Source organism: Ursus americanus, chromosome 17, assembly GCF_024610735.1.
Source record: "Ursus americanus isolate L20-20 chromosome 17, mUrsAme1.1.p, whole genome shotgun sequence".
In the NCBI taxonomy this organism is placed as follows: Eukaryota; Metazoa; Chordata; class Mammalia; order Carnivora; family Ursidae; genus Ursus; species Ursus americanus.
This window is the reverse complement of record NC_142143.1, coordinates 22,488,554-22,509,522: the sequence shown is the minus strand read 5'-3', so window position 1 is coordinate 22,509,522 and position 20,969 is coordinate 22,488,554. Positions and strand designations below refer to the sequence as shown.

Here is a 20,969-nt window from a genome sequence, read left to right as displayed (position 1 = left end):
AAGATGGGTCAGCTGCCTGTTCTCTGAGCTAAGCAACATAAAGAACCTAAAACTTGGTACAAGAAGGATCCTGACTAAGCAGAAGCATCGTGTCTTTATTGCTAAGAAGTTTGCGACGTCTCGATAGAAATGACGTATCCCAATTTTTGCAATAAAAGAGAAAAGAACAGGGCTCTGGAACAACCCCATCAGCATGCCCCTTCCCTTGCCATGGATTTCTGGTGAAAGCCCGAAGTTGGCACATGCGAGCTCTCTACATCTAGCAAAGTGATAACCCTTATCAAGAGGCAGAGTCTGAAGCAAAGAATGTCTTGCAGCCCAGATAAGCTCCAAGGCGCCAGGCCAGGGTAATGGACCATAGGAGATGGAGCAGGGGTCTGCCAAGCTCAATAATACAGCATTGTTGCTGCATTGGAAAATGTTTTAATTTACATTTTCAAGTGCAAAATATTTTCCCCTCATGCTTTGGCTAAATTAGGTAGTTAAAGTCTGTGAAGTGGCAGTAATTGGAAACAATGGATTTTATATTTGACATTTATTATTTTAGTGAAATCTGTTTTACATTTACATCAAACATCCAAGGACCCCTGCAGACGTTTCTTTTGCTATTGCATTACCATTTAGTTCTAATAATGCACTTCGAATCCCCAATTCTTGATTATAATTATATCATGTCAGATGGAGTAAGAGGTGAGGGAAAGATAAACTTTCAATGGAAATTATACCCCCGTGCTCTCCTCTCCTTTTGTTGAACTTTCATAAGCTGATAATTTGTTCAACATACTTTTACCCTAATTCTTTACAGTTATATTTTGTTCTGTAATTACTCTATATATTTTGGTCTCACTTCACCAGAAGTCTATTTAAGAGCAAAGATCATGTCTTAAACTTCGAATCCAAGCACGTAAAAATCAAGAAACGTTCGGTTGACCATTCAGAACATATTTGTGTTCTAGGAAATGAGGAGTAGACGCCGGGGAGGCGGAAGGACAGAATTCCAGTTGGATGTAAGGAAAACTTACAACCTGCTCAAGATGGATTAGGTGGATTCAGCAAGTGATGAGTCCTTTGTTCTCAGTGGTGTTCAAACAGGAACTCGGAGACCGCTTGATGATGAGGACATAAGCCAGGAATGAAAAAGTTTGGAGTCCTTAAAACTCCTTAAAACTCCTTAAAACTATGTGACCATGGGCAAGTGACTTAACTTCCCCAAGCCTCAGTGTCCTCATCTTGCAATGGGGTTAATAGTCTATGAAAAGTCAGGAAAGATATCCATGTAACGAATCAGACGTCCTCAGGGACCCCAAATATTCAGTGGTCCTTTCTTTCATGGTGGGAGGAAGGTCAAAAAATATCATTTCATTCTTGACTTTAATATTTAGAGAAATATAGGGGTGCCTGGGTGGCACGGCGGTTAAGCATCTGCCTTCGGCTCAGGGCGTGATCCCGGCGTTATGGGATCGAGCCCCATATCAGGCTCTTCTGCTATGAGCCTGCTTCTTCCTCTCCCACTCCCCCTGCTTGTGTTCCCTCTCTCACTGGCTGTCTCTATCCTGTCGAATAAATAAATAAAATATTTAAAAAAATATTTAGAGAAATATAGACTGAGCAAAGTTTTAAAATAAAACTCAAAAATAGCCCCTAGAAATAAAAATAGAATGTGAAGCTTCCAAATCACAAGAGAGACTGAAAGCGACAGAGAACAAAGGAAGAAAATCTAAGATGACAGAGACTGTGTGACAAAATGGCGTAACAAAAATAACCTCTGTTTATGAATGCAAATTAAATTACTGGCACCAGGAGCCACTCTGGATTTTACATACTTTATCTCTTTAGTTCTTTCAGTGTGCTAGAGGCCGCTGTTGTTATTATACCCATTTTACAGGTGAGAAAACTGAGGCTTAGGAAAGAAGAGCTAGTAAATTGCATCCAGGCAGTCTAACTGCAGAGGGCCTACCCCTAAACATTACACTACCCTGCAGGAACAAAAGAAGGGTGCCTGTGTTTATATGTCTAAATACCCTCACATATTTACATGGATAGGAAAGACTGAGTCATAAATAAATGAACATGTTAAACAGTGTTTATCTCTAAGTAGCAGGATTATGAGAAATCATCATTTTCTTTTTTACAGTTTTCTGTATTTTTCAAAATTCTCTGCAATTAGCGTATATTTTTATAGTCAGGAGAGAGGCTGTAAACTTTACAATAGATTGTCCCTCTTCTTGTTATACCAAGAAGCCTAAAGTCATGGTATAAAATTCTTGAGATTTTCGTGGGATTTATGCTTCCTGAGGGAAAACGTTTCCAAAGTGTTCTCATTATTTCTTCCAGTGGAGCCAGAACTGAAACTAGTGGATGAAACGGTTTGTTTTGTTGTGTCTCGTATAACCTATGTGGATTTAAAAACAAGAGAGAGAGAGGGGTTTAAGTCAGAGGAAAATTTAAACAATCCTGCCTCCTGTGCTGTAATTTGATTCACAGTAAAAATTTCAAAATACATTTGTCAGAAATTCTGTAAGTTTTGAAGCTCTGTTGTAACCCAGGTCTCATCTGAGGAGTTCTAAGAGAATCCCCAAATCCAGGAAAAGGCCCCACCTAAAAGATGTGTGAGAGTACATGTCTATACACCAGTCACGTGGCCACACAGCGACACACTCTTCCCCAAGGTATTTCCATCCCATCAAATCAAAGAAATTGCCAGAAAGGATCCTAGTGTTGAATTTAGTTCTTCTCTTTGCAGATGAGGAAACTGAGGTCCTGGGAATCTATATCAGTTTGTCTCTAGCCTCACCCCCCTAGACCCAGCTATGGCTATCACTCACCTGGATTTCTCCTAACCCATCTGACCCACACCCACTCCATCCACTCTCAAATCCACTTACCACCATGCCGATCACCCCCTGTCTCTCACTCGTGGCTTCTAATTCTGAAAATCCAGAAAAATGTTCTTACCATGCTTGACAAGTCCCCCATAATCTGACCCCTATCCCTCCTTCATTATCTAAATCTACCCCTCTTTAGTTCTCTAGTCTCCAACTGGACTGTTCTATTTTCCAAACTTTCCATTCTCCCTCCCACCAAGCGATCTTCTCACATGTTCTTTTCCTCTACCTGCCTTTCACCTAGATGATTTCTGCTGGAGAGCCTTTCCGGACTGCCGTCCAAGTCTCTCTTGTGCCATCTCACCCACCATCTGCATGTCCTTCCTAGACCTCATCACATTCCTAGCTTTACATTTCTGGGCTTGTTTTCCCCACTAGGCTGTAAATCCCAAGAGGCAGGGACATGTCAGTGTCACTCCCCCTTTCATCGCCATCGCTAGCCCAGTGCCGGCCACATGGCCGGGCTCCATTCACGTGTGTCGGCTGAATGGATGAATGGTGCACAGTGTGAGAGAGCAGTGTCAGCTCTTTATCCCACACTCTTTCTTTTACAATTTGGGGGAGAAGAAAGGAACATCTGGCATCTCAAGAACCTGCCCACCCTACATAGTCTAGAAACATACAATTTTAGAACTACTTGAGACATTAGATGTTGTCAATCTAAACTCCTCACCTTATAACCAAAGAAACATGGGCCCAGAAAGAGTATGTGGTGCTTTCAAGGGCGCAGGTGGTGACAGAGTCAGGACTCAAATCCGTGGCTCCAATAAGCCTCCATTAGAGCCCACTGTCTCTTTCAAACAGGGCTGCCTTACCCAGCAACAGCAGCTCTCGCCAAACTCTTGATTTCCTCCCAGATTTAGACTGCAGACCTGATCCCTCCGACTTCTCTCAAAGTCCTCCTTTTCCACCTCCAATCCCAAGTCCCCACTGAATTCCTTCATCTTACTTAGAGTAGCAAAATTTCTTGCGTGTGTTTGTTTCAACATGTTTCCCTGACATTCTGAATTCTCAATAAGTCAACCAGTGACCAAAAAAATGTATTCAATCCCACCTGTACATTTAAAACTGAGCTGGGGGCTACAGGGAATAAAAGGAAGATACAAATGTCCTTCTGACCCCTAGGAAACAGAAAAGCTATTTGAGGAGGTAGAGTTTGCACAGCTAACACTACTAGAGAAAAAAGGAAAAGCAGTAATGATAGTAATCTAGTTTGTGGAATAAGGACTCTGAGTGCTATAGAAATTCAGCCGAAGAAAGATGAGGAGAGCCGCACATGAAAGCTAGAGGTTGATCTGAAGCTCAAAGGAAGGGAAGCACTTGGACGTGCGGAGAGGGAGAGAAAAGGCAATTGAAGGCATCGATTTCCAACAAGGAATAATGTCTCCGGAAGTATCATCAACACATTTTGCAAAATATCAACTCAAATGGAGAACAGTGCCGGATACGAGATTTTGAAGAAAATAAAAGCATAAAGTCTTTTCCAGATCCCGCAGGGACTGGTGACAGACAGGTTAGGAAAGCTTGAAGGGCAGCATGAGTCTCAAGCCCTCTCAGAGCCTCCCCACTGCCCAGATGTCAACGTGAAGAGGGAACCGTGACGTTAACTCTAAGCGCCTCTCTGGGCCGTGCATCGTGTCGGCGCTTCGGGCACGTTCTCTCGTTAAGCACACCTCATCCTCCCGGCATTCCTGCGGCGGTAGGTCGCGTTGTCATGCTCAGCTTACACGGGAGGAAGCTGAGAGTTGGCGGAGTAAATATCCTGCCAAACAGGATGATGCGGCTGGCTCACGAGAGCCAGTCGGCCCAGACCCTCGGACCGCGGAGCCGGAGCAAAAATAAAAACAACTCGGAAGTTTCCAACGCTGTCCTACAAAACCAGATAACCGCGCAGGGCATGCACTCTGAAGCCCGTCCATACTACTTATTATGGATAATCTTGAGAAATGTTATTGAGTTGTCAGGAATAGAAAGATGCAAAGGGGTCAGTTCTCACAACCTTAAGTTATTAAATTTTCATTAGCTTAGGCTGTTCCGTCATGACGAAGAGGGGAAAGAGCCTACAATGCCTCTGAGCCGGTGACCCCTGGATGACATGAATTCCTCTCCATTCTTCCCCCACCGCTGAATTTTCCCTCCCAATGTTAATAAAAGCATGTTGGCACACCCGTCGCAAGTAACATGGAGGACCGAAATTGTGGCATCAAAGGAAGGAAAGAAGAAGCGGAGGGTGGAGAGGAGGGAGGAAGGGAGAAGGGAGAGATTCGGAAAAATTGTATCCTGTTATTGTCAAATGATGCCAGCCACCGCCTCTTAGCTTTCCTCCATCTCCAGTCATGTGTGTTGACAATAGTGACACCTCCTGGCGAAAACAAACTTCACCTCCTGCAGGATTTCATTTTGCTCACTCATTGCAAATTACTCTTGACTCTTCTTGTTGCCTCCAGGTGCAATTTTCTTTTCCTTATCTGGAAAAGCATAAACTGACACAGCCCATCCTCAACCTCAGAAACTCAATAACCCAGCGCTGACCTGACCACAGAACTCGGCTATGCAAAGCCCCTGAGTTTCATCCCTGAACACGTCAGCATGACTAGCCCAGAGACCCAATTCATGGTCTTCCTACTTACGGCTACATTAAATATAAATAAAGCAAACTAAATACCAGCCCCTGAAAAATAGTTCAATTAAATTCTACAATGAGAGTGCCTCTTGATTTTAATGCGTTTAATCCCCTAGGAAACATAGTTGGTGTATGCCCTTTTCTTGTAGTTTTTTTTTTTTTTTTTGGTCTCAGATTTGTATAAATCATACAGCCACCAAAATAACTAAAAGCTGTTGATCTTATTGTTCACTAAAAACGGTAAAAGACCTGTTTAATGAGTGTGGAAGGTTTTGTTTTATCTCACTTGCATAACATTCTAGAGTACGATCCTATGGTTACTTGCCTTGAGAACAGTATATTGGAAAATAGAGTAAGGTGTTTAGTCCATACTTTGAAAGCAGTCCAGCATTTTGTTGGCTAAACTAGACCACTGAACGAGCACAGTTAAAGGAGAAAGGAGTTGGCCAATCACAGCAGACAGTGAAGCCAATCTCACACCCCATGATATTTTCTCAAATTTTATAAAATAGCCGAGGGGTTCTGTTGTTGTCTAGAAGGACGGCATTCAGTGAGGCAGGGCATGAAGCCTTTACCTTGAAACCCGTTTGCTTCTAGTCCATTTACAGTCAGCACAATGAAACCCCTTCATCTAGCTAACTAAACTGTAAGTTCACAGGTTGGAAAATATCTATGAACTTTCCCTTAGTTATACTTTTATTTTGAAAAGGTTCCTATGAGAGATCTGCACATTAATTCTCAGGTGAGCTTGCATTCCAAATTAATAAAAATTCAAAACTTTGCTCCTTTTCACATCTAGTGATTCTTTTGGCAAATAAACCTTGGAGATTAGATTATGTCTTTGCTATGCATGAACAGAAAACACTCGTATTAGACAGAACAAAAGCCTTTCAAACTGATCAAAAAGGAAAAGGCAGTTGAGTTATGAAAGTTACATTTTTGCTTCTGTTTTATTGAAAACTGTGGTTGAAATTTCAACTTCGTTCTGCCGCATGAACCTTCCAAACATGAGCATTTCAAATCATTTACGTAAAGGCACATTGTGCTGAGGGTGGTCAATATCCAAGCTCTCTGCTTGCTTTAGAGCGCACTGGAAAGACAGACAACCGACTAGAAGAACGTGTCTCGTAATTAACAACATAGCCTCAAAATAAAAGATCTAGAACATGTCAGCACATAACCTACAAATAATAAATATATATTTGGACTTCATTAAGTAGTTTACTCATTTAGTCAACAATGAGCACAGTGTATGCAGTGGGTTAAGCAAAACGCTAGGTGTTGGGAAGCAATGATGGTCCCTGCCCTCCAGTGAAAGAGGTCTAGTAGAAGAAAGGCTTGCATAGGACATACTTACGCTAAAGAATTACTCACTGTTTATCTGAAATTCAGATTTAACTAGGTGTTCCGTATTTTTATCTGTTAAATCTGGTAACCCTAGGAGAAGGTAAATGGGCTATTTCAACAGTGTGAAGTGGTAAGTATGATCCGAATGCTAAAGAAATGCTTAAGGAGGTACAAGTAACCCAGACTAGGGAACCAGGATCTGAAAGAATCAAGAAGAGAGAAAAATTAAGAGATTCCAGGAAGGAACGCAAAAGCAAAGTTCACATGCAGAGAAAGAGACTGACATATGCCCATCACTGCTGTACAAAGTGACTGGGCATGGGGTGATAAGGCAGGAGCGACTGGCAGACGCCTGACCATGGAGACCCTATAAAGACAGTTGAACATCGTTAGGACAATGGAAAGGTGAAAGGTTTCTAGGCAGTGGTGTTATTCGATCAGGTGTATGATTTGGGAAGACTATTCTGGGTGGATGGTGGAAAATGGATGAGCAGCTGGCAAGATGGGAGGCAAAGAAATCGGCTGAAATAGTTACCCTAAGGGACACTATTGTCTTGAACTAAAATCCTAGCAACAGGGATATAAGAAGTGAACAAATGACACAAGACAGATGGATTAGGAGGTGGGTACAGGAATATTTGGTGATCAACTGAACAGGGGTTGTCTGAAAGGAAGGAATCAAGTATAATTAAAAAATAAATATTAATAGAGCATTTATCATAGATCACTGTGCAAAGTGTTACAAATATATTTATAATGTTCTCTCAAGTTTATGAAATTGGCACTATATTCCTGTTTTGGAAATGAGGGAAATGACACTTAGAAAGACAAAGAAGTAATTAGCCTGTAAACTCAATAACTGGCGCAGTAAACGTCATGTCCAGTTTTGGAGGCTGGGCTAAGGGCTGAATGATGGTGCCATTGACCAAGATTAAACATAGAGGAGAGGCACACATTTGTGGAAAAGATGCTGACTACTTTGTAGACTTAGTGGGTCTCAGGTGCCTATGGATGATGTCTGAGGGCAAGTAGATAGATGGGTCTAGAGCTCAGGAAAGGGACTGGACCAGATATAAGGGTTGGGAAGCGGCCAGTGTAGCAATTAAAATAGAAACCATGAGAGTATAGATAAGATGGCTTGGAGAAGGTATACAGAGTGAGACCAGAAAAGGGCATTAAAAAGAAGCCTGGGAAACACCAACATTTAAGGGGCCGGAGTGGGCAGAGCAGTAGGAGAAAGACAAGAGCATGGTGTCAAAGAAGACAAGAGAGCATTCTAAGATGAAGGAAGTGTTACAATTGTGATATGACTTATACAAAATGTACCAGTGAGAGAGGAAGTTCAGAGGGTCAACCTGTTGTATGTAGCAGAAGAGAAAAGCTTCAAAGCTAGCTAGTTGAAAAAAGGGAATTAAATTAGCAAATTTAGGGGTAAAGCATACTAGTGCATAAGGAAAGACTGATAAAACCGGGGGAAGAGAATAGTAGAAATGTGAACTGCTATGCATTCTTGCCAGTCGGGGATTCTGAAGTGAGTCAAGAATGCAATGGGAGCATGACCACGTAAGGTTAAGGTTAATTTCAATAAAGACTAAACTTCACATTTTAATAAAGTTCAATAAAGACCAAACCCACCCCTGGGTGAGCTCATCGTGAGTGAACTGTATCCCATGCTGATAGTATTATTATGAAAAATAAACTTGGAGGTGCAGTGTTCTACCATACGGGAAGATCAGGGTTGGTACTAGAGGAGGGAGGTGAGGACTGGATGCTACAGACAAAAGATGTGGTCATGACGAAAAGAGGGCAAGCTCTCTATAAAGGAGGTAAATTCAGCTGACCTACTAGAGAGCTTCTAGAAACAACACTAAATTTTGCTCTCTTATTGTCTCTGAACAAACCATGTACCATAATTTTGCATACTATTAAGAGAGAAAAACACCCCTGACTAGAGCTGGAAGACAGAAGGGCTACATTCTCCATGTAAAAGTAAATGAGAAATAAAGTCACCACACAGAAAGGGACAGTGAAGAATGGGGACCTCAATCTTGGCACTTGTCGGGGAGGAAATTAGAAACTATCCCCTAAAAATAGGAGCCAAAGCACAGATTTTGACCTGAATTTACACCATCAGTGTGGTCAAGAGAAACCTCAAGCTGAGAATTTATTTGAAAGTGGTTTCAGGTTGAGAGTAGACCAAGTGACTGGCAAGGGAAACTCAAATCCTTCAGGGAAGAGGTCAATGTCAATGCAGGCTAACAGTGATTCTAAATGCCATGAACTGTAAAAGATGCTAAAGTGTGGGGGAGGGGGAAGATGTGCCCTAGATTCAATGGAATAATATCATTATTTCATACTTCTAGCAGCTGGCCTGGAAGGACACGTGGACTTGCCCTGGTGACCCAAGAGGTTAACTCTGGATCAGAGCTTAGATGGTTACCCTGGGATCAGAGCTTAGATTATCCTGTCTTACTCTCATTCGACAGCATGGGGTCTGCCCAGAAGAGCTACTGAAAGGAGAACAGGGGGTTGATGGCTTGGATCAATGATGAGGGTGACAGAGACTTCAGGCCATAACTGTTCCAGTCCAGTGGAATTCTCAGGGCAGATGCCAAGATGTTTTACGGGGCTACTGCTGGGACCAGATCACCCTTCTTCCAAGAACTCAGTAAAATAAGTACTAAAAGAATCCCAATGACTTTAGTAACGATATCACCACTCCTCTCTCCAAGAACAATTTTGATGGAGGACAGAAGAAAAATTGTATTGGGTTGAAGTTGGAAAGAAGATGAATAAACAGGCAGCTTGTGGAAACGAGTTTATTGTAATAAACTCAGTTCTGAAAGGGAGGACAGAGATTTTAATTCTCAAACATGTTGTCTGTCCATTTTATTTTTTACTGGAGGTCAAAATAACACGTTCCTGGAAAACCTTTTTGGGGTGTCACAGGGGAGGGAACCTAGTGTAAAATCAGTAGCTATATCTAACCAAAAGCTCTTGAAATGAAGGATTTCTTTATAAACATGCCTCCAGATACGTTCAGTTAGACCACTAAGGAGGCATAATAAATTCTTGCATATTAAATGACTTTTATCTCTTTGGTCCAGTGCAAAAGAATGTTTAAATTAATTCAACTTGCTTTATTTCACTAATGAACGTACATTTATATCTCACTGTCTACGATGCATTCTAGCCGATGCCAGAGTGCTCTTCTTTAAAAATTTCCCACAACCAGATTTTCAGCTATCTCTGTCTTCCTCCACCCTCACATCATTATTCTAAATTAGTGAAGTCTTGCTGCCAATGTAATAATGGTGTTTAGAGATACGTGGAATCATTCTCAAAGTTCTGTTCATTATTTCTAAACTAAAAGAATAAAATGGAAAATGGGCATTGTCTCTGCTATAGGGGCTGTCCAGCAAAAGATCCCACCTCTTCCTCTCCATAGAGAAATAAAAATTATATGGATATGTTTAGTGTCTGATATTTCAGGGTTGTGTTTTTGGTTTTTTTTTTGCTTGTTTTTTGGGTTGTTTTTTGGTTTTTTGTTTGTTTGTTTGTTTGTTTTTTGTTTTGCTTAGAAGATATATATTATTCTGGTTTCATAAATCCAGGCAAAGAGATGTTTTGATGTATTCTTTTACTGAACTCGTCTCCTTAACTGAAATGGAGCTGGTGGGGCCAAGAGTAGGATGTCTTAGGAGGAAACTGGCTAGCGAGAAGGTGCTTCTGATTTAACTTGGTGGAAAAGAGCTTTAAAAATCAGGGCTGCTTTTATTTGGGGAGGTGGGGAGAACCAAAGATGAGAGGTCAAGGGCACAGTCAAGGGCAGGAATGCTATGTTGTGCCTCTTGCTCGACCGCCTGATACTCTGAGACCCAAGGTGACAATTTATGGCTTCCCCTACAATAACATGGCAAGCAACTGAAAATGTGGACACAGCAGCAGCCAGATACTTATCCGAGGACCTATTTGTATCATGTCCAATGTCATCTACTTCCTTCCTGAGAAAGAACATCCAGATTATAGGCACTGGTACCTTTAGGCTGAAAGTAAGAGGGAGGGATAAACCCATGGGTACCAAATCTGTATTTTCTGTTTGGTCTGTAGCCCTTAAATCAGTAGGCTTCTTTTCCTTTTGTTAAACATTTTGTGCTTATGGATGCTGGATTGGAAACGGGCAGCTGTACTATTCCAACTAGTCCAGAAGGTCATTTGCAAACATGGAATTATCAGACAGTGTGCAGGTTCATCTGCCTGGCTGGTGGCCCCAGTGTTTGAATGCTGTGAAAGTGCCTCCCTCTTTTAGTTTCCTTCTGCTGCTGTCATAAATTACCACGTTCTGGGTGGCTTAAAACAACAGAAATTTATTCCCTTGCAGTTCTGGAAGCCAGAAGTTCAAAATTCATATCACTGGGCCAAAATCAAGGTATCATAAGGGCCACAGTCTCTCCAGGTAAAGTCATACTTTACTTCTTCCAGCTTCTGATGGTTGCCGATATTCTTTGGCCTGTTGCTCCAATCTTCAAGGCCAGTATCTCAAAGTCTGACTTCGTTCCATCTCCACATCACCTTCCCCTCTGTATGTATCAAACCTCGCACTGCCTTCCTCATGTAAGTATATGTGTGATTGCATTTAGGGCCCAACTAGCTAACCCAGGATAATCTCCACTTTTGTCGTTAATCTCAAGACTCTTAATAACATCCACAAAGACCTTTTTTTTTCATATAAGGTAATGTTCACAGGTTCTAGGTATTAGGATGTGGAAATCTTTTGAGAGCCCACTTTTGAGCATACCCCACTCACTGCCTGCCAATCACTTAACACATACAAAATCAAATAGAGGGAGAGAGCAAATCCAGAATCAAGTGACAAACTATCAGTTTACTCTTCTTCAAACTTTGCCAAATTCAGGTATCTGGAAAATTCACCTGTTATCTGGAAAATTTCCAGTTATCTGGAAAATTATAAAGGAACTCTTTATTCCTACGATGCTGGGTGAAATCAGATGCCTTAAAAAAAGAAAAACACTTCAGTAGTTTGATTTCAAAGTATTTTACTTGGGTCACCATTTTCGCATGATGCCTTGGGAAGATTTTAATATGGAAATGCTAATGAAAACAGAGGACTGGGATGTCCCTACAACCTCTGTGCTACACCTGCATCACTCTCTGTCAATTTAGACAGCTATGTGAGGAAAGACGAAGGATGGAGTTGTCCACCCTTGGACGCCAATATATCCTTAAAATCCCTACAGAAACTGTGACAAAATGAAAGCCATTTGCTTCTGTATTGGAAGAGGACATGAGTCCCTGGGGTAATAAAACTCAACACAATCCAATCCACAGCCCAAGGGAGGATACAGAATTGAATTCAGAGTTAAACCATTCAGAATTTAAATACATCAAATTCCCAATATCTTAAAATGTCATGTCGGTGAGTCATCTAGCCAAGATGGTGTGGTGGATGAGATTAGGGGTGGGGGTTAATCGGGAGCAGAAACATAACCCTAGAGCCCGCAACTCCAGAAGAGCCCAGAGTGACCCTGAAACTCAAAGACAGAGGAAAAATTCTGCTGGTGAGGTCTTTGAAAGGAAACCTTTGCTTTTTATTTCCACTGTTTTCTCTCTTCTATTAAATATTTTCTAGTCCTATAATAAATTTGACGTTCTGAGTGGGTATAAGAGGCATTCTGGGATTTAGACCAGAAATCACCCAACAGAGCAAATACAGACACGCACACGCACACGCACACACACACAGCTGTGAGAAGACAGTGTGAGGACACCCATGTACTGGGCCGAGGGTAAAGTGACTCATGAAGCTAAATCACGCTGATGGTTTCTAATCCCAGCTCACCAGGGATTTAAATTGTACAATGAGGAAATGACTTATTGGATAACTTCCAGAGTTTGTCTTAAAATTTAATTGCAGCCTACCTAGCACTTTTATAAAACATATACATTTTCCTTATGTTTCTTAGTCAAAATATTCCTCTAACCTTTTTTTTTTTTTTTTTTTTTGGTAAGTGACAAAAGCGTTCTTGTTGTAATTAATGGAGTACAAAAATATTGGGGAAACATGCCTAAAGGCTTAAACTATAATTCTATTACTAATATATTCCCTTGGCTTGCCTTTTGAACTCTGCTGCCTTTTGCCTTGCAGCTGTGTTTAATGAGTGGGGAGATTATTCAAATGAGCCCACAGCAGAGCATTATTTCAGAAGCTCTCGCCATCTTGAGCAGGCATCTTTTCTCACAATCAGGCGGGCAGAGCAGACCATTCCTCTTTAGTTTACCTGGACATGCGTGTGCTACCGTAATTCCACAGGCACCAGACCACATCCTAGATTGGGAGAGAAGCTACTAATGACCCTGGGACCAGACCAAAGGATGGCAGAAACAGCCTTCAAGGTGAAAAATGAGAAGGTAGCTACACTAGCCTCTACTATGCTTTAGCTCTCCATTTGTCTCTACCTGTCAGTGATGGAGACTGTTAGTGTCTAATAACGAAACCATGCAGCCGTACAAAATAGTCTCTTTACGAAGCTCTGTTTGTGGGCACACAGCCTTTGTCCAACTAACATTGAAATGGAACACATTGCAAATGGGTAAGCCAATGTTTAATGATTTTTAGGATGTTAAAATAGGTTTCTACTCATGTAAGATTGAAAAGTAAGAATAACTCACAGGGGGAGAACCCCCTGAGATAGTTACAAAGTTGCCAAGAAAATTTAATAAGAACTAATTTTGAACTGATAAGCATTCAATCCAATATGGTGGGATTAAGCAATAAGAATTCTTCCTGGGAATTTACAGAGAGATAAGCATCTCATGAATAAGTAAATTCTGAAACAGGAGGCTACAGGGTGTTTATTGATTTTGAAATCATTTGTTTGAGAAACTGCCCTTGAGGAAAAGACTATTATGGCTGATAATATAATAGTTATATTCAGAGACAACCCACTTCTTTGGCTGGTGGCAGAATATAAAGATTACCCACCCAATACAAAATTTATAAGCAAAAGTTTGATCTGCAAAAGCCAGGCTACTCATAATCTTTCATTTCCTAATTCTTAGATGTTAATTTTCAGATGTAATACAGAAGTCAAAAATAAGTAAAAGCAAATAACCAGGATCTTCAATTCACTAAGTACTTTTGCTACAACTGGAATTAATTTTTTTTGAAAAAAAAAAAAAAGCTGTCTCTGGGTACTTCTGAATCCCATGCCCATTAATACTAATCCCTCACGCCATCCACCTCTGCGACTCAGGATAATTGGATGAAAATTTGGGATAAAATTCTGAGGTATTTCAAATTTTTTTTAAAAACCAAATGACTTTTTCAGTTGTCATTCTCATTAAGGGAAAGAAAAAGTGCAATCACTTTTAACAATGGTGGAAACATACAGTGTTTTGTGTGTGTGTGCGTGAATTCTGAGTTAGCCAGAAAATTCCATTACAGGACCCTGTGTTTTCTAATAATTGAGTAGTTCTGTTTTTTTCTAAACATTCCTCTTGAAGAAAGTCTCCCAGTTGCCACCTTTCTTAACTGCTATCCAGCATAAAGTGAGGTAACAGGATTTCACTGAATTGCCAATAGTGACTCAGCATCTATGACAGTACTGTCTCCTATGACTTACTTAATGAATCAATGCTGGGTTCCACACAAGTGGTGAGAAGCTTATCTCTAGTCTCTGAAGAAAACTGAGTTTTTCTTCTCTTTTCAGAGGACACCCTCCCTCCCTCTGTCTGTCCTCTCAATGCCATCTCTTCCTACCTCTTCCAGAGATTGAATCAATTGGGCCCTCGTCCATGTTTATTCTTGCCTTCTCTGTTGGCTATTTCCCCTTAGCTTTCTACTGCTCAAGTGATCTTATCTCATTAAAAATTAAAACCATCCTCTCTCAAATTACCAACTCATCTCCATCCAGATTCTTAAGTAACCACACGCTGGTCTCCATGGTGTCACTCCACACACTGCTTCATCCTTTGATCCACTTTGCATCAGCACCGACACACTGAAATGTCTCTTAAACCTCACCCATGCCAAACCGCCTCAGATCTCTTCAACCCCTCAATCCCTCTTTCCACCTTCATTGGCCCTGCATTGCTCCTGTCAGCTCCTCTTGATGGGCTCTGAGCCTGAAATGCCTTCCAATCTTCTAAAGAAACACTATATACCCTTTAAGATCAACCTAAAATGCCACATTGTCCATGGAACATTTCCTGACTCTAAATGTAGTCGCCCACACTTTGTACATCCTCTTTAAAAGCTCTTGTCACATCAAATGCTACTTCGATTCATTAATCCACCAAACATTATTGAGCATCTTCTTGGAGCCAGTAGTTCCAGGCACTTGGGATAGCTCAATGAAAAAACCAAGGTCCCTGCTTTTAAGCAGTTGCATTCCAATGAGAGTAACTGTGACATATAAGAATATTCTATAGGGTATTAAAAGGTACTATGCTCCATGTAAAAGAAAAGCACACTAGGAAAGTAGAATGCGGATTGCCATGGTGGAACAAGACAGCAGTTGTTAAAATCCAATATGGTGTTTCATGTAAGTCTCCCCTGCTGGATTATGATTTTCTTGAAGGCAGAAATCATGCCTTATTCATCTTTGTATATCCGGGGCTTAGCCTAGTGCCTGGCACATGGTACATTATCATTAATTCATTGTTCTTTCAGCAAACAGCTATTGAGGAGCTGGAGTCCCCCAGGGGCCGTGCTAGGCACTATGAATAATAACAACAGCAACAATTATTGAGCGATTATTCTGTGCCAGCTACTTCAGTTTCATAGATTAAGAGACAGAGGCTCATTAAAAATCTTACTAGTCTGAGGTCACCATGCTAACAAATGGCCGAGCTATAATTTGAACCCAGCTAGTCTGACTCCAAAGCCTATGATCTTTACCACCACGCTACCCTCACTCTCTAGTTCCTGTCCTCAAATTTAGAACTAGTAGATAAGACAAATATTAACATACAGTTCGAGGATGACCAACCATCCTAGTTTGCCCAGGACTGTCCCAGTTTTAGTACTGAAAACCCCCCACATCCCAGGAAATTCCTCAGTCTGTGACAAATTGGAACAGTTGGTCAAAGTGTGCTCAAATTTTGCTTTCTCAATTAGGCCCACTCTGACTTTGTACTACAAATGTAACTACCCTCCTGCACCTCTCCCAATCTTCCATATCCTAAACTACTTTTTCCTTCCATACGTACCATCTTATAACATACCAGTTTGCTTATTTGTTCAGCATTTGTTGCCTATCTATCTATTAAGCCATAATGCAAGCACACAGCATGGTACCTAACACTCAGTAAAGAGCTAGTACCTAGCACTCATGAATGATCCTCTCGACACGCAAAGTGCCCTTGAAGAAATATGCCTCTCGTCCTATGGAGGCACGGAGGAGGGTCAGGAACCCCTTCCTGAAGGAACTGTGGCTAATTCCTGAGTAGGAGTTTGACTAGTTGACAGAGACAAGCCCAAGAGTATGGGAAAGATATTTCAAACAGAGGGAAAGACCACTGTAAAACCTAAAGGCGAGGACCAGCATGGTGGTGCAGGACTGTGGGGGGGAGGTGCAGTAGTAAGGAGTAGTTTGGAGTTGCTAGGATACAGGGAGCGAAGCAGGAATTGGCCAGACATAAGGCTGAAGAAGTAAACAAAATATATTTGGGTTTTCCTTTGTCTTTAGGATGAAGCCCAAGCTCTCTACATACATGGTCCTTCATTATCCCAACCTCTGAGTTCCCACACGGCTTCCTGCATCCCTCGTTCCAGTCAAGTGGAACAATGTGCTGCTTCCGTTCATGGTCTAGATCGCTGTGCCTTCTATGTTTTTGCAGAGAAACACTACTGCTTGAAATGCCCTTCCCCTCCAGTTCTCGCGTATTCTCCCTCAAGCTACGATTCAAAACCCCTTTTCCTATGAACACGGAATGCCCATACCAAAGCAATGTCCTTTCTCTCCAGAGGCTCGGAAACATTCATCTGCGCCTCCAAAGCTTGCCTGCTTTCCTGTCTCTGTTAAGGTCAGCTTTTACGCAGGATGTGGACTCTGTGTCCAACTACCTCCTCTGAGGACTTTGGCCTCTTTCTGCTTCTGGCATCTGCTCACTCCCACCTCAAGACCTTGACATGCTGCTGTTCTTTCTATCTAAAACTCGCTCCCTCCAGACCTTCACTTAACTGTTTCCTTCACATCACTCAGATCTGCCACTCAGAGAAGCATCCCAAAACTCTTCCCTTCCCGTTTCAGCCACTCTCTATCATGTTACCTCTGTATTCATTTCTTTATATGACTAATCGGTACCTGCTTTAAAAAAAATTTTTTTTGCTAGAATGTAAGCTCAATGACATCAGAGGCTTTGCCTTTCTCATTCCATACTCACTCCCCAGTGCTTATAACTCATAATCGGACTCAACAAATATGTGTGGAATGAATGAAAACTTACTTCATGGCCTCTATTAACTTATCAGCTACTTTGAGAACACAGAAATTTCTTCATATGTCATTGAATCCCCTATGGTACATAGTCTTTTCCCTAATAGATACTAGTTATTCAGATATTTATTGCATAAACAAGAGTTCTTTGGACGTATTCTGATCATAATAACCCTATAAACCAATGGCCTGCTGTCCATAGAATCATCTAGAGAACTTTAGAAATGCCACTGCCATGGCTCCACCCTCTGATATTCTGATTTAATTGGTCTGGGAAGGAGCCCGGGCATCAATATTTTTTTAAAGCTCCACATACGATTCTAACGGACAGTTAAGGTTGAGAACCATTGCCCTAAGCCCTACAAAAGAATGCAAATCCAAATAAAATGCAGAATTTCAAATAAGCTTTAGCACATGGCCATTGATTTAATTCTTGAATTGCTCTCCATGAGGAACTGTGAGCAAATGCCCTCTTTTGCAAAGACCTGCTGAGAGAGAACACTTTGAGGGGAAAAAAAAAACTGTTTGGTGCCAGGCACTGAAGGTAGTGGCCTTTCATTGCAAACGCTATTTAGATCCATCTACTCTTCACAATTTGTTTGGAAAAAAACATTGGCTTTAGCACATGCAGGCCCTCTATAAGTCAGAGCAGGAAAACGTATACTGGGTCATAAAGGCATTTAGCATCACTCTTGAAACAATTTGGAGCCCATATGCAGAAGGGTGGCTTATACCTCCCTATCATGGCGTCAATACGAATGTGAAAGCCTGCTGTATTGAGGATGCAAGAGACCTGCAATGATTTAGGCAGACAGGGTGTCTGCAAAGCAGAAGAAAGCCTGCCTAATTAGGAAACAAGGAACGGGAAAATAAATAAAGGGGTTGAAAAAGTCAGCTCCAGCACTAATTTGCCTGGAGACATCCTAACAGTTGCTGCAAAATAAATCGAATTTTTGTTGTATACATTCAATATTTGCTAATAAGTCGCCAGCCAGCATTTTTCTGTACTGCCTGCACATGCAGGGAACAGTGTGTTTATTGTCAGACTGGCACATGCAATGAGCCACACGGAGGCAATCCCAGTCTGTGGAGGGGCAGCCTGGCTCAGGGGAAGACTGTCCCCAACTGCAAACCTGGAGAGGGCGGGGGGGAGGGGGACAGCATGGGTGGATCCATGGACTTCACATATTATCTCAGGGAGGAAAATAATGATTTTTAGAGGCAATTTGACAAGGAATTTCTCTCCTGCTAGTCTGGGTTAGCGTTTCTGAATGTGATAAATAACAGGGCTGTAGGACAGCCCATTTTTTTCTTTATTTTGATACCCTTACAGCAGTAATCATGCCTCTTGTCAAGCGTTATAAAGATAAAGACAAATGTTCCCTATTGCTGTTCTGTCAATGCACCTCAACCCAAGTCAAAGAAAGGCACCCCTGCCGGATGTATGGGAGGAGCCATATTTCTTGTCTCCATCACAGATTGAGGCCCATCCTGTCCCAACAGGATCCTCAGGTCAGAAAAATAGAAATTTGCTGCTGACAGCGTTGCAGCTTGCTTTGCCTCTTCCAGAAACTAGCACCCCATGTGCGTTCTCTCTCTGCCGACACTGAGATTTGTCTTCCTTTTCTGGGACTCTTGATTAGACCACGCAACATATCCATAAGGTCAAGCAGCAAAACAATCCCTTTGTCAAATGAGATGGGCTTTGGCATCCATGATTTTTTTTTTTTTAATCAGAAAGATTCCACACAGTCGTCATATATTGATGGGAGCAATATTTGAAAAACATAAAATTATTTCCAAAGATGTAGTTCAGGAAACCATTTGAAAAGAAATTGTGTATGCCAAAGCAGATGGAGTTTGGCTTAATTATTGAAATAAATTGCCATATGGAATAAAACACAGCTGATTATTGCATTAACACTAATGTTAATATGCTTCGTCATTCTGTTGTCATTGTAGCTACAGTTGTCACCAGACTTTAATCAATATGTTTATAAGGGAACTCAAATTGTCGACTTTGGGACCAAAGGAGATTTCATAGATTATCTAGTCATTATACAAATGAGAACACTGAGGCTTACAGAGGATAAATGATTTGTATAAAGGTGTACCCCCTACAAGTTGAAAATGAAAGGTATTCTGAAACCATAGGGCACGTATGGGCAAGGCATTCATAAAAAGTAAGGCCATTATGACTCAAAATAAAAAATAACACTATTGCAAACGAGCATGACAGGAGGTCTGGTGCAATTAGATGAAGTAGACATGAAGCCTAATTTGACAAGATTCTTTTTCATGCTTAGCATCTCTTAGTTAACACCCAAGATATTATATATGTTCTTTTCTTGAACTTTTGCGGTGATTTCTCACTTAGTGCCTTCTTCCCAGGGCATTCTTAATATAAAATAAAAGCCATTGTGGCTGATAGAAGGAAAACACAAATAAGCCACAGGATATGGTGGGGGGTGGGCAATGGGACACAGGAACAAAGAGATATTTCCCATTTCCAGGTGTGGTTAGTGGAGTTTTTTCCCTCTTCGTTTTTCTCATAACTGTTGATCCTTCCCTGGTCCTCTTTTCTCTGTAAAGTGGGAAATGAATGGGAATTGATCTGAAAAGCTATTTCAAAAGTTATTACAGGATTGTCAGTAATCCTCTAAACCTAACCTCCATCCCTACTGCCACCCCTATACCCAACACACAAACCCTTTGAAAAGACAGTGTTGGAAGTCTGAAGTGAGAAAACAGTAAGCCAGGCCACCCCCTACCCCCGCCCCAGCTCAAGGTCAGTGACCCAGAAACAGGCGAGGAGGCCTCCAAATTCTGTGAAAGTAATTGTACAGGTGCATTGAATGGCTGCTTCGTTTCATGATGTGTGTTTCATCCTAGCACAGCAAACTTTTAAAGGATGTCCAAATCCTTTCATTTTCTCCGGATACTGCCCCTGACAGAGTCCTCTCGTACAGTACTTGTCACCTTTAATTCCTTTCTTTGTTATTTTTTTTCTATCCCTGCTCATTCGTCAGCTCCTGGCAAAAAAAAAAAAAAAAAAAAAAGCCATTATTTATGCAACCCTGTGCCTAACATACAATAGGAAATCAGTAACTGTTATTGCATGAATCTAACATTAATTGAGCTCCTGAGTTCTAAATGGTAGACAGCGTGTGTTTATGAGTTTGTGTCTGCTGAGTATTTGTTATGTATGAGTTAGGGTAAAAGTTGCTATAACAAAGAGACCCAAAAATATAGTGGCATGTTTAAGAAGATAGTTTCTTTTTCTCTCACATAGCAGACCAGTGGTAGGCCGTGGTCCAGCATGGGTAAGGAGGCACGATCTGCAAAGACATCCCAGGACCCAAGCTAGTGGGTTACCTCTGCCATCTTTAACCTGTGGCTTCCATCTCTTGGTCTGAGGCTACCCTACTTCCCAGCCTGGAGGGAAAAATGAGAGGGGGGAAAGAGTGGACAGCAAGCAGCTTTCTTAGCACACGTTTTGTCCATTCGTGTCACATTGCCCATAATATTGCCACATGACCACACCTTAGGTGCAAGAAAAGGCAGGGAAATTAGTCTCAGGCTGGACAGCTGTGAGCCCAGATAAAACTCAAATGTGTGTAGGTGGGGGAAGGGGAAAGGTCTATTAATAAAACA

At 41.5% G+C, this 20,969-nt stretch overlaps 1 long non-coding RNA gene across 1 annotated transcript in view; it reads right to left on the bottom strand.

Moving 5' to 3' along the window:
• Window positions 1-583: 583 nt before the first annotated feature.
• Window positions 584-20,969, bottom strand: part of LOC148108644 (uncharacterized) — a 436,992-nt gene continuing 416,606 nt past the window's right edge. The window contains exon 8 of the long non-coding RNA XR_015727120.1: window positions 584-2,392. This is a non-coding gene — a long non-coding RNA (uncharacterized LOC148108644). The remainder of the gene's footprint in view (window positions 2,393-20,969) is intronic.